The following is a 14,305-nucleotide window of genomic DNA, read 5'->3' as shown; positions in this document are numbered from 1 at the left end:
CTCTGTGTGAAAGGGGCTATTGTTTCAGAATTTGCAGAGCAAAAAGTACAGTTTGAATCAATATTTATTTTTGAATCTTTTTATAATGTGATCATTTGTAGGATAGAATTCATGAATTAATTTAAATGAAATTTCTTTAACTTTGTTAGTCACCAGGTATTGGTTGGGTGAGAGCCAGACCTTCGGCTTTGTGTTTTTATACCTACTTGAAAAAGCATTCAGGTCTTTTCCTGTATGTTGCCCAAAGTGACCAGTAGATGGCAGCATGCAGCTTCTTATCCCGGCTTGACTCCCAAAGGGACACGTAACAATCTTTGTGTTCACTCTGGTTCTTTTCCTAGAGTGCACCAGTTTGATAAAACATTTAAATATCCCTGGAACTCTTATAGCTGTTGCAGTTGAGATGACCTGAATATTCATGTCGGGCTCAATTATGTTGCTGCTGAAAATGGAAACCGTTTGAAGTGGAAAGCAATCAGCAGGAGGTCTGGATACATATGATGTTAGAACACAAATATCATTTTATGTGGCTGCTGGCTTTTATCAGCTTGAATAACAAGTAGGATTTGTCTGTATAATTGTATTGAATGCTTAAAAAAAATAGCCATCTGAAAAACTTGAGATGACATGTAAAATGGGGAAATCTCAACTTGTATTTCTTTGTAGGCAATATGAACTCAAGATATTTTGTGTTTTGTTTCACTAGTTTACATTCCTGAAATTTGAGGCTTACAACCGATTGCAACAAGTTGGGACAGCAAAGCTCTTACAGGAAAAGGATTACAGTTTCTTCTGAGAAACATTAGTATTTGAGTAGAGTTTCTTTTCTCTGGTTTCCTCTGCTGTTCATCATTTTGCAAAGTCCTAAATGTATCTAATGCATGTGGTGGTCCCAGCCTCACGGGTTTGGAAACACTGACCTTGTGCATCCCAGAGGCTAAATCAGGATAAACCTCAAGTACTTGCAGTATATTCATTGACTAACTTTGTCCAAGGGATTCAATGAAAACAGGAGGGATGGGAGATAAGAATCACTCAAATTAACCATTTGCTGGATGCTGTTATGTAAATATGATGGCAGTTATAAAAGAGCTGCCTCTGAAGAGCCTCTTAAAATAAATGTGCATGAAAAGGAGAACAGTGCACACATTCAGGTACCATCTTTGGTGTCTCGAGGGAATCTCTTTTGGGTTGGATCATTCTAATATCTCTGTCAGCTCTCATTATACATTTTTCAGTTCACCCAGGACCGCAGTCCCACGAACACACTGGCAAACGGCAATTAAACTACTGACACAATGCTTCATTGTTGTTTTGGTTTAAAAGCTTCGGTCAAATGTTAGAATCCAAAGTCATGCATTTGTACACCGTAACCAATCACCATCTGTTTTTGTATGTCAATGGTTTTGCCACGTTTAGATTTGGTCCCGTGAATTTCTATTACTGGGGCCTCCCTACAAGGTGAGGTACAGCCAAGTTCCATTTGTCCTCAGGAAAGAGTACACGGAGAGGCACTTAGGATAAATCTTAGTTATCTGATGCGGTCATTTTTGGAGCTGATGTGAGCAGGGCTGCCAAAGACCAGACAACTTCACCTCCAAATCCTGCAGCTCGGGGGATAAAATCATGAAAGTGGAAAAGTTCTTGTCAGACCTCAAGCCCTCAAATTTATAGACTTTTTGTCACTTGTGGGACATTTTTATGAATATACAGAGTGATCCCTAAAAGTTTGTGAACCCTTTCAAATAGTCTATACAAATAATAATAAAAAACCCATCAAACATAAGATTTCCACTCAAATCTTATAAGAAGATAAAGAGCAGAATTAAGTAAAAAATAAAAATGAAATGACAGATGACAATGGCCCGGTTTCCCAAATCAGTTAAGTAGTTCTTAACAGCGAAAGACTTCTTTCACAGGCTCCTTAAGATGGTTTGAAAGAAGTCTTTCGCTGTTAAGAACTACTTAACTGATCTGGGAAACCGGGCCAATGACAATTAACCAATACTTGATGTCAGTTACTGGAAAAAGAATGTAAACATATATGACTAAGAGGTTAATTTGAGGTTCAAGTGGAGTCTGGTGTTTTCAGTGAAGGAGATGAAAATACTGCATCTATACCACCTATCTACACCACCCAATTACCCACGGTGCTCCTCAGTTGCCCACAGCTGAGTCACAGATTTCTCTGCTCTAACGACCGATGAGGCTTCAAGCCTCCAACGGAGGAGGAGAGAAGGACAGTCAGTCAGATGACTTCCCGAAGAGAGATTTGTCAGATCTCACTGTGATGCCCCTGCACTCTTTTCAAATACACCTGTGTGGTGGTGGTGGGGTTGGTGGAGGAGGACTTTTACATTCTAAAAAGATAAATTATGATGGCAAAAGAATCTGTGCATGAATGCAAATATTTGTGTGTTTGAGGTGGGTGCAAATTCAAAAACTTAATGATAATGCAGCCTTGGTACTTGCTTTGAGGCCACCTTAATCTGGAAATATCTCATTTCAGTAAGACACAGATTTGCATGACATCATAGACTGATCGTCATGGATAGATCAGAGTAAAACTGTCAGACAGTCAAGTGGATCAGACGTTTCACTCCATCCCTCTCATCTACAGGATGTCCCTCATCCTCATTAGAGGTCTGTTCTACGGCTTTATGCTGCCACTTCTGTAGCTTAACTCCCTGGACATGGGCACAAAAGGATCATTTATAGCAAATTGAAGAGGCAGATAATGCAAAATATGTCGGCCGGTGGCAGAAAGCTTGGTCTCAGTTGCAGATAATGTGTGCTCCAACAACATAATGACCCGAAACAAAAATCTAAAAACACCCAAGAATGACTAAGAACAAAACACTGAACTATTCTGAAGTTGCCTTCTAGTCCTGATCTAAATCCTAATGAAGATTTGTGGAAGGAGCTGAAACATGCAGTCTGGAGAAGAAACCGTTCAACCCTGAAACAACGGGAGCAGTTTGAGCATGAGGAGTGGACGGAGGTATCCTTCTACAGGTGCATTAATCTCACTGAGAGTTACAGAAATCACTTGAATGTAATGACTTACCGTACTCAAAAGATTTTGGGACAAAATATATATATATTTTTTTGGACTTACATTTTACCGAGACATCGGCCTGAAACAAACCCTGCTCACAAAACCCACAAGAGGCTCTGTGGAAGTCCCAGGCCTGCAGAGTAGCTGTGCCGGGATGTTCCTCATCCAACCAGGTTGAGCTTAGAAGAACAGGAGAATGTGCCAAACTTGCAGGATCATTCCTCAGAAGAAAAGAGGTCACCACTGCTGCACCACACAAGCTGTTTTTATTACATCTGTGAACTCATTAAAAGATCATTTAAATAGTAAAGCCTAAAAATGATTTGTGTGCATATTAAAGAGTACCGAAGTATCACAAGACCCTTTTAAACGCAACATTTTGAAGGTTTTGGGATGTTTTCCCATTCTTGTCTAAGATTTGAGCTGTTTAACAGTCCTGGATCATTTTTGTCATGATGCACCAGTGTTTTCAGTGGCAGACATATCCAAGGGCTATTCTAGTAAGCAAGATGAGGGATTTTTCTGGGATATGTCAATTATCTGGCTAAATTATCCTTGAGAAACCAGGGGTGCAGAAGTTGCCATGGAAATGTATTCTGTATGGCTAGCCTGAGCCAGACCAGGCTTACAGCCAGGCTTGGTTAATTCTGCTTCTCTATCTGTGCAGTTAGCTGTCTCCCTAATCAGCTATAAATGTTGACCATTATTCATGATCTTCTGTGTTTATGTGACCTCATTTTCATCAGGCAGCTTTAAAATATTATAGTTGTTTATAGTGATAATCATCATTATATAGAGTACATATAGGTTATAGACTATGCTGTAAGATCTATTATCAACAACCTACTTATATTTCTCCTCAATATTATTACAGTTGTTAAGATGATTAGAAATGGCTGAGGTTGGAAAGGTGACTTCAATAAAGTCAGCGATGAGGGCAATAGGCTAAGCCATATAAAGTCCCGCAGGGACACATGAAGGAGACGGAAAATCCTTCCACAGCATCAGTGTTCAGGCAGAAAGGTTATACAGATGCTGTCACCAACATAATTTAACACTGCACAAAGTTATCTTAAAACATAATACATGTTAAAGTGTATCATTAGAAACCATGAAAAGTGTATATTTAGAATACTTTTGTTATCTTTTGTAGTCAAAGGCACTCAACTTTGGTTGATTGTTATTACAGAGAGTAAGAAGTTATTCTACAAATGACTCTTTCAATCAAGTAAAAGCCTTGGATTTTTTTGCGCTGTCAGGTGTTTAACCGCCTTATTTGTGAGCTGTTTCCCGCTTGGTAAAAAATAGGTGCGTGCTTCCTCTCTGTTTCTGTTGGACAGTCCGTCTCGTCTTTAGTCTGGAGGTTGTTATTTCTCACTTTCTGTCTTGTCAAACCCAACTGCTTCAGACAGACACAGATTCTGACACAGGTCCTATTCCCGTTAAAAATGTAAAACTTTTTTTTCTTAGATATGAGTAGAATTTTGGATCTCAGCAGGTAGAGGCCTTTAGGGTCCAAGCAGATTTGTCATAATAGCAACCAACGGGTCAGTCAGTTCAACTACGGTCTCCCCTGGAAAGAAGTTTTTGCCAAATTTTGAATTTCTGACTAATCAACTGATTGGGCTTCATAAAATCATTGACCAGCAAAAATAAATAAATAAATAAATAAATAAATAAATAAATAAATAAATATATATACATATATATATATATATATATATATATATATATATATATATATATATATATATATATATATATATATATATATATATATATATATATATATATATATATAGGAACTAAAATGAATTTTTCCATCCTCTTAATCCCCAGGATAAAATCCAAATTTGCAATTTAAAGCGCCCCCTCTGGTCAGTTGGTAATACATTTTCGACAGTCTTTCCAATTGCCATTATATGAGTCTATAGTAGGGGTGTCCAATTCTGGTCCCCGAGGGCCATTATCCTGCATGTTTTAGATGTCTCTTAACATCAAAACATCTGATTCAAATGAATGGGTTTGACAACAAGTCTGATAATGACACGGTCATAAAAGCAGGGAAACATCTAAAACAGCAGCCCTCGACGACCAGCATTGGACGTCCCAGATCTATAGTGTTTGCCAAACCTTCTATTAAGAGTTTGAATACCAATAATTCAGAGTCAGATTATTTGTTGTGTAAAGATGGAAGAAATTCAAGACTTTTGTGATTTGAATGGACGGAATATTAATATTAAGAATCAATGATCGGGAGACCCCTTAACAAGAATGGTATTTACGACAGGAATACAAGGAGAAGCTTCATAAGGAATCTTCATAAGGAATACTGTTTCATGTCTGCAGTTTGTTAAAGATCATGTTAACAAGCCAGAAGGACGTCATGTTGATGGAAGAATGAGCTCTGAATGACGGCAGCAAAATTGAAAGGAAACTGTCAGGACATTTGCCTTGGACTGGATCTCAACAGAAAGTGGGTCATGCAGTTGGACAACCACCCTAAGCACATACATCACTCTGCCAGAGAATGGTTAAAGAAGAGTAAAGATGATGTTTTGGTAAACTCAGTTCAAAGTCCAAACCTTAATCTAACAGCAATGTTGGACGGAGCAGGAATGAGCAGTTAAGTAAACACCCCGACATCCCAGCACTGACGCTGTTCAGTGAAGAGAGAAAAGCAAAGATGACCCCAAGTTGAGGCGTAGGACTGATCAACAGATACTATGAGTGTTGTGTTGTTGTTCAGCAGATCCTCAAAGCAAAGACTGACGTGTTTGTAGTTCACTCCTACAGACTCTTAAGCTTATCATTTTTGTCTCATTTTTGTTTAATTTACCTTCAATGCTGATATAACATTTTTGTAATATTTTAGACTACATTTATAAGACAAATAGAAAAATAAAAATGATAGCAAGTCTTCCAAAAACAATCTTTGATCCACCAGGTGAATGCATGAGGCTAACATGAGTATAAATGGCTGCATTTGAGAAGTGAACAGTCGTTTGAAAGGCTGGTGTGTTTGATGGTCAACGAGAAGGATGCCTGTACCTCAATATGCCTGTACCTGCCTGATTCTGAAACTGTCCACTTCTAGTTTTGTACTTTACGTATAATAATGTTGTGTTTTTTTTTCTGTGCATGCCAACTGGAAAAAATCTTGCACCAAACCAGGTCAGGCTGGGAGAGGAGCTGTTGGCAGAGACATACTGTAGCTTTACAGTTGCACACAGCCTGTCTACGTCAGTTTGGGATGGCATAATTCATTCTGCCATTTCAGGTCTGTTGCATATCTTTTTCCAGAGGATATGTTTTATATCACATCAATTCTCTGAAAAAAATCACAAGCCCAAAACAATGCAGATTTCATTGCTAAGGTAATGAGGTTTTTGCATTGAGTTTGATAAAAAATGACAGCTTAATAATTTCCTCTGTAAATAGTTTTGTCCTGAAGTTTTAAAGATGTCTTGTTCCAAACTTTAATCTCATTTTTCCGTTCTCAGAGCTTATAAATAGTGTTCCTAAGCTTCACCTTGTGGTGAACCATCTGTATTTGTTCATGGGGAGTGTTTAAAGGTAGACACAACGTGCTTACCTTCGGGAAAATGCTCTTCACCTAGCAGGTTGTTGTAAAAGTTACTTATTTTTTTATCTTCTCTATGATGGAAAGGATCCTGCAACCATCCACATCTGTTATCCCACTGGGATCATCCGCTGCAATCCTGCCTTTCAGTCTTGCTGTTCTGTTTCCTATCTCTGTCTCATTATATGACGGATGTGTCGAGGCGTTGGATTCCAGACAGTCTGTAACTGCAGCCATGTCTCAGTGAATTTGCATGGGCTGAGTCCAATATTTGTAAAGTGTAGTGGTGAATTTTATGATAAAGTGTATAAAAATCAGGCTTCCAAGTAATTTGAAAACAGGCTTGAAGATACTGGGGAAGATCTCGGAAGAACCACACTAACAACACAGATATGACTTTTTAAAATTAAATTAAACAGCTTTTTTTCCCAATTTCCTCTTCAAACAGGTTCCTAAATTAAGTTGTGCAACCTATTCTGACATGGTGGCCATTTCCTGTCAACAATGCAGCTAAGATATCAGAATGGTGAGGACACTAGAGGGGATGGGAGAAAGCCAATGCAGCCATAATAAACTGTAGCTGCGGTGTTTCCAATGATCCAGCTGTCTCCAGTAAAAGTTTATATGGGTACCAGGTGAAAAATAAAGCAGCTGTTGACAGTGATCTTTGACTCTCTGTTTCTATTTCTAAATATAAATTCAATGGAGCCAGTGTCTAACTCCCATGGTTCTGCATTGGCTTGTCATAAAAGGAAATCTCAGTATGTGAACCCAATAATTATGTGGAGCTACTTTCCCTTAAAGCCACCCTATGTAGCACTACCACTTCTGACAACATGGGGACATGTAGATCTGATGTGTTGACAAAAGACTGACTGGCAATATTGTGCTAATGTGTGGGGATGGGTGTGCACATTTTATAATCCCACTTTGTCCCACTAGAGGTGCACTCTCTTGTGTTTTACACCATGGATTTCCAGCATATGGTCAGAAGTGAGATGACTACATACAGTGGCTTTAAAAAAAAACGCAGTATAAGATTATTCTTGGTTTTACAGAAAAAATAAATCTGATTATCTAGCTTGGGTTCTTTCCCTCCAAGATCTGCAGTGCTGCGTTTTACATTTTGCTATTGCTAGATTAATCAGATTAAAATTAAAAAGGCATCATGAATTATGCAAATTTTTGGCATCAAGAGAAGATGCATTTGCATAGAAATTCAAAACCGTTTACGAGCTAGTTGTCACAAATCAGTGTCAGGGGTGCTGTCTGCTTACGTTGTCACTCTGCTGTTTCATCGACATTTCTGACCCTTCCAAGACATCCTGAACAGAAAACTAATACAAATCTAAATAATAACAAACAACTGTAATAGTATTTTAGGTATTACTTTGTATAAATAGATAAAAGAATAACAATGCAAAAAAATCAACAATGAAAAAATATATATGTGCAAAATGTCTTACATCTTAATAAGAAAATAAATAAATATACGATATAGGACATTCATGTTGGTGGTTTGGTTTAAATGGGAACAACGGCGGAGGCTTATAAAGGCCCAGGTATTTTCTATTTTTAGCAGCTGTCAGTTCACAACTCCAGAGTGGAGACCGGTGTTTGTCTCGCCTACGTGCAAACTCACGCACATTCACACACTCACACACACACACACACCGTCAGCAGCGAAGCATACTAATCTCCCCACGGCCTCCAGTTTATAACCTTTCCCTGAACTCTGCATGTTCACAGGAGCTGACTACACTAAGAAAGATTAACAGACGATCCCATTGTTTCCATAGGTAACGTATGGTCAATTATCAGCCTCCTCAATTCCTTCTTTGAAAAATATTCCATTCCATATGCTTTGATTGTGGTTTCCCGGGGATGAAAGCTTTATTTTCCTGAAGTGGGAAAAACGGTGAATGTGATATGAGGACAGTTTTCATACACGTACTAAAATTTCTTATTGCTTCCAACATTATATCAGTGGATTCTGCTGATGCCGGTGCTTCTAGGTGGCCCGACAGGGAGGGAGTTGTTGTTTGAGAAAGGCTGAGATAGGGCCGCAGGTGCAGGCTAATCTGCTCTATCCCTGCACTAATTAACATCAAGACTAACAGCGGCTTTCTCCTGGTTATTGATCACTGGCTCCGCCTTTCACTGTGAGTTAGGCTCCTATGAGAACGGCGGCACATGGTACAGAGAAGAGGAGGCTCTGGCCACCCTGCCTGCTGAATGTTGTTTGTTTATGAAATTCATTAGCCAGTTCCTATTCAACATGAAGCCTTTCCAAGTGTTTTTGAGTTTAATCTGTCAGGCCTCCAATCAGCAGGCTCTGTTTTCTCCTTGCCTCTGAGATGTCACGTTCTCAATCATTATAGTATAGATGTCTGTAGATCAGCGCCAACCTTCCCCATCAGTCGTTATCTCACATGATCTCCATCTCAGGCCACAATTCTTTCATCTCTCGCTTTCTGGTAGTGGTGTCTAAAGTGATATTTCGTACATTCTTTGGATTTGTTTCTCTATTGAATAGGATTAGATGGAAGGTTTTTTGGGTAATTCGGTTTTTTACTTGTAAAGTAGAAAATCTACAAAGGAATGGAGGGAAAATTGAAAAAAAAGCATCAAGTTATTATAAATAGACTTCATCGCGACTGAAATACAGTCACAGGACGTTAAGAGAGTTGTACACAACCTCATGTCCCTAAATATCAATGCACTGAAGCAAGGTTGTGAAGAAGAGTGAGCCAGATTTCCTCCACAAATGACGTGACAGATTTTCAACTGATGAAATTTTCTGCATTAAAAGAGAAATGTCATCTAGAACCAAGAAAAAGAAGTCCAACTTTGATTCAAGGCTTTGAGGATCATCGTGACCTGGATGACTGCATCCACACCAGCGATGTGTGAGACTGATAAGTTACATGGACAATAAATGAATAAATAAAAATAGTTGTTTTTAAGGTGGTTCTTCAAATATTCATTTATTAGCTTTACTTGTGTTTTCACATACATGCACATGTTACTGGCAGAGCAAATATCAGTCAAGATTTGATGTCTTGATACAGAAGGGAAAGATGATTCACCTCCTTTTCCACATGATGGTAGGTGCTGTGATTATAAACAATGACCTTGTCACAGTTGCCTTTGCTTGCTATCACTGGAAAACGTCCTGAATGGTTATCAGAGGTTTTAAAAAGTTACTAAGACTTATAGTTTACTTTTAGAGTTTTGCAATCAGTGTAACTGGAATAATTAAACAATCATTTAACTGAGTTGATAGCTTAAATCTTAGAATGTTGCGGGATTTCTGAGCATCTGAGGATAGCAAATAGCATGAGAAATACAATGATCCAATGGGCCTTTAAGTCTCCTTCAGACCAAATATACCACTGGTTGGAAAAATATTATTCAAACTGTAACAGTGGTGTAGTTGTGCATGTTGTTCATGTAATATATATGTGTCCAATCAGTCAACAGAAGTGACTGCAGAAATTCTGTTTGCTCATCTGTCTATTCAGGAAATTAATAAATCCATTACACTCTTATGAAAAAAAGAGCTTCTTGTATGTTTTTTTTTCTAATTTGGAACAAATTTATTTGAACCTCATTTTTGTTGTCTGCCAAACTCACTGTGAATTCACAAAGTAAATGTCCATGTCAGGCATATGCCAGTCACAAAGAACCTGAAAGACATGTGTTATTGTTATTGTCAGCCCTCAGATTCAGGTAAGCAATCCAATAAACAGATCTGAATTCTGAGATACTATTTTTTTTTAAATACCCTCCCCTGTTAAAGTGTGTGTGTGCCTGACGGTCTGTCTCTCTCTCTTTCAGTATCACCCTGTTTCCTTCTCACCTATCTCGTGCACAGCACACTCTAAGCACTCAGATTCAGTGGAGCATGTGATGCCGCGGAAGGCAACTATTGTAGGAGGGGACAAAGCACATGGACGACATGCACACACACACACACACACACACACACACACACACACACACACACACACACACACACACACACACACACACACACACACACACACACACACACACACACACACACACACACACACACACACAGCCTCTTTCAGATTACTTGAATTATCAGAGGCTTTAAGAGGATTTCACAGTGGGGGGTGTTGCACTTGAATCTCATGCACCTGATGGCTATTGATCCATCTCAAGCTTGCCTTCAAAACTGCATGTAAAATGGGCACACGCACTTGTTTGTCATCATAAACAAGCTTATGACTTTGCCTCTTGATTTCTAAATGTTTAAGTGAGTGCCTACTCCAGTGGTAATCTCCTCGGTTAAATTCAGGTGCAGTCCAATATCTTAAAATAGCAAAGCCGCAGCCAGCCTTAGTCACAAGATTTGTTTGTTCAACAGATAGCATCTGAACACTAATTTACACCTTACCGAAGAGGTAATGGATGCACGAGAAAAGGAAAATCTTAAGTGGAAGACTTTCTTTTGAATATTTTTACAGTATGTCTGCTTATTAGCAATCCAGGTGTAAGATTTGGAAGGTGGTGTCGACTGAGTCCCTAATGTGTGAGTTCATAAGCAAAAAGGTTGCATAGACATGATCACATCAGCATTCTCACTTTCAACTGTTCTACAAAACTTCTGGATAACGATACAAAATACAAGATGATGAACTTTGGCTTCAAATATTGACTTTTACTTAGGAGTCTTAAAACATTTAAATCTATTTCACACATGACTTATGCAACTTAAGCAAAGAGAAGAAATGCAGGGAAGAAGAGACCACAGACTGGCTAATTTAATCCCTGTGAGAGGACATGGCAGTATTAACTGCAAATTTGGAATTGCAATGCTCATAGTGGGGCTTAGTATTAGGCAAATACATCCTCAGATGAAAAGGAACATTTACCTTTTTCACTGTGCCTTTATACACTTAAAAAAATGAATTAAGCCCCCTCTTGAAAAAAATCATCCCAGCAAGTGCCCTCCACTTTACCTACTGTAGCTAAGTTGCAGCCAAGTCTTGCTGATCATCAGCCTTTGATGAACTGTTAATCAGAAGGTGTGTAGACCTCTGTAAAAGCAGACATTTGTAGTAATTTGCTTATCTTGGTAATTTGAGTGTTTGTTAACACAATACCAAGGGGGAAATACACAAATAGGGGTCTTAAAGAAGCAATTGCTGTGCCACATCAGTCTGAAAAGGGTTACGAAACAATCTCTTCTCAACTGAGAGTGCTGTATTTTCAGTCTTGACAAACAGTTTTTTAGGTTCCTGCTCACGGCAGGAGTTGAAGTCAATCGTATAGTGTCCCTCCATCCTTTTTCCAATCCTCCCAAGTTGGTCTCATTTCTTTGCAATCAACATACCTGGCCGAGAACCATAAGATAACCTGAAAATCAGCTCCTTTTTTAGTCTTAGTACATTCTAATTATGGTTGACATTAGCTTAATCACAGCATGCATTGGAAGTCCCTCCTGGGGCTTTCTTGGCTGTTTCATTTGCTGGTGTTGAGCCAGTGTGTCTGTGATCATAATACCGGCCATGCTTGAAGCACATCTGCACGCTGGTGGGACTTGTGGGTTGCTTGGCTATCATTCCAGATGATTACTCGATGACAGCAAATGTGAAGCACTGTAGAGATGGAAGCAACATATGTGAATATTCTTTTAAAAATATAGTTGATTTATGTTTGTTGTTGTCAGTACTCGAGTTGTAAAAAGAAATCAGGGGGGATGGTGGATTTTATCATATGAGGACAGATAATTTGTGCTGATTACAAATAATATAATATATTACAAATAATAGCACTGACCAAAACACCTGCAGAAATAATGCAGGAATGACATAGCAGCAGTTAAATGCAGCCTTCTGTAAGCTTTAAATATTCACTGGGATTACATCAAATACATCAAAACACAACAATAAAAAACAGTTTTCTGAACTTATCAATATGACTCTGTCCTTCACAGGATAAGTAAAATGGATCACTGCAAAAACTCAAAATAAGAATATGTGTCCCATTTCTAGTTAAAATGTCTCATTTTAGTAAAAAATCTTAGTACACTTAAAACAAGACTCATCAATGGAAAAAAAACAACAATTTTCACCTGTTTCAAGTAGATTTTCACTTGAAATAAGTAGAAAAATCTGCCAGTGGAACAAGATTTTTTTGCTTGTAATGAGAAGATAAATCTTGTCCCACTGGTAGATTTTTCTACTTATTTCAAGTGAAAATTTACTCGAAACAGGTGAAAATTGTCAAATAAGTTATTTTTCTGGTGTTATTTTTCTGGTGATGACTCTAAATGTTGAAATAGCAGTAAAACCACATTCATTTATGAAATGACATAAGGGATGGAAAGGGGGGATGGCAGTTTTACTGGGGGGATGATTTTGACCATTTTTATTTCAGGGGGGATGCCATCCCCCCTCATCCCCCCTCAACTCGAGTACTGGTTGTTGTCCTCTTCTTGCCTTCCTGGGAAGTGAGATGCTTTTGTCAGCATTTTTAAAGAAAAATACATTTCTAACTTTCTTATCAGGAAGCTGAAATAAATGTTATTTTTCAAGTTCTTTATTCTGTATGTGAGCTTTGGGGGAAAAAAAAGTAATACAACTGACAGGCAGCAGTGAAGATTTGAATCACTCCAGAGAGCTCCAGCTATTTAATCATCACGCTGTTATTCCATTAATTTTGAAACGTGCTATGAGTATGTTAGAGCCATAATCAGTCGATTCACCTCATTTCAGCTGCTTAATGTCTTTCTGTATGAGGCTTTTCTCTTACGATGAAACATTAAGAAAGATTTAGAGAAGTCATAAATGGCCCACATTTATACAGCACCTCTTAACCTTATTATATTTATACAACCTCTATATTGAAACAATGTGGGGGTTCAACTTCATGTCCAAGGACACCTTGGCACTTAGAGGGACCATGGGTCAAACTGCTGATCTACCATCTGGGACATAAACCCTATAGCAACTGAGCAATGACAGAAGGAAGGACAGAAGGAAATAAGGGAAAGCGGAGATGATGAGCTCCTTCTGTCTCCTTGTCCAATGTTCTTGGACCACAGATTGGTCCAGAGTACAGATTGAGACTATGCATCTACACCTGGACCTATTAAAAGCAAAGGGAATGACTATCTTGTACAATGGTTCTGCTCTAATACTGCAACATATCTGTTTAGAAGTAAATGGATAAATCACTCTAGCTAGTTTGATGCCAAAGAAGAAGTAAGTTCAGTTGCAGGATCTCAACTGACCTATGGGAGCTGGGCTCCAACAGTGACCACAATGTTAAAATGTCAGACTTTGCAGCAAAAATAAGCACATTGACTGCTTGGTTCATGTAGAATGGAACCTGGACTGTCTGCAGCCTATCAGTTTCTGCTGCCTACATCAGGTGTTGAGACACCATCACCTCAGATCACTTCAGAGCCTTGCCAAGCTGATTAACTGAACCAATAGGCAACAACATCTGAAATGAGTGTTGCCAGAGATGAAGCGAGAAACAGTGGAGGTCTACTAAGGACCTGTGATCACTGGGGTTGTGGTGGGCTTGCCCAACCTGCAGGTGCAACAGATCTAGCACTGCGACCGGGAGGCCAAGGAACACCTGGTCCAAGCAGAGCTCCTCATTTCATCTCTGCAAGCGCTTGT

This window comes from Cololabis saira, chromosome 10, assembly GCF_033807715.1.
Source record: "Cololabis saira isolate AMF1-May2022 chromosome 10, fColSai1.1, whole genome shotgun sequence".
NCBI classification, from domain to species: Eukaryota; Metazoa; Chordata; class Actinopteri; order Beloniformes; family Belonidae; genus Cololabis; species Cololabis saira.
This window is presented reverse-complemented; position numbering follows the sequence as displayed.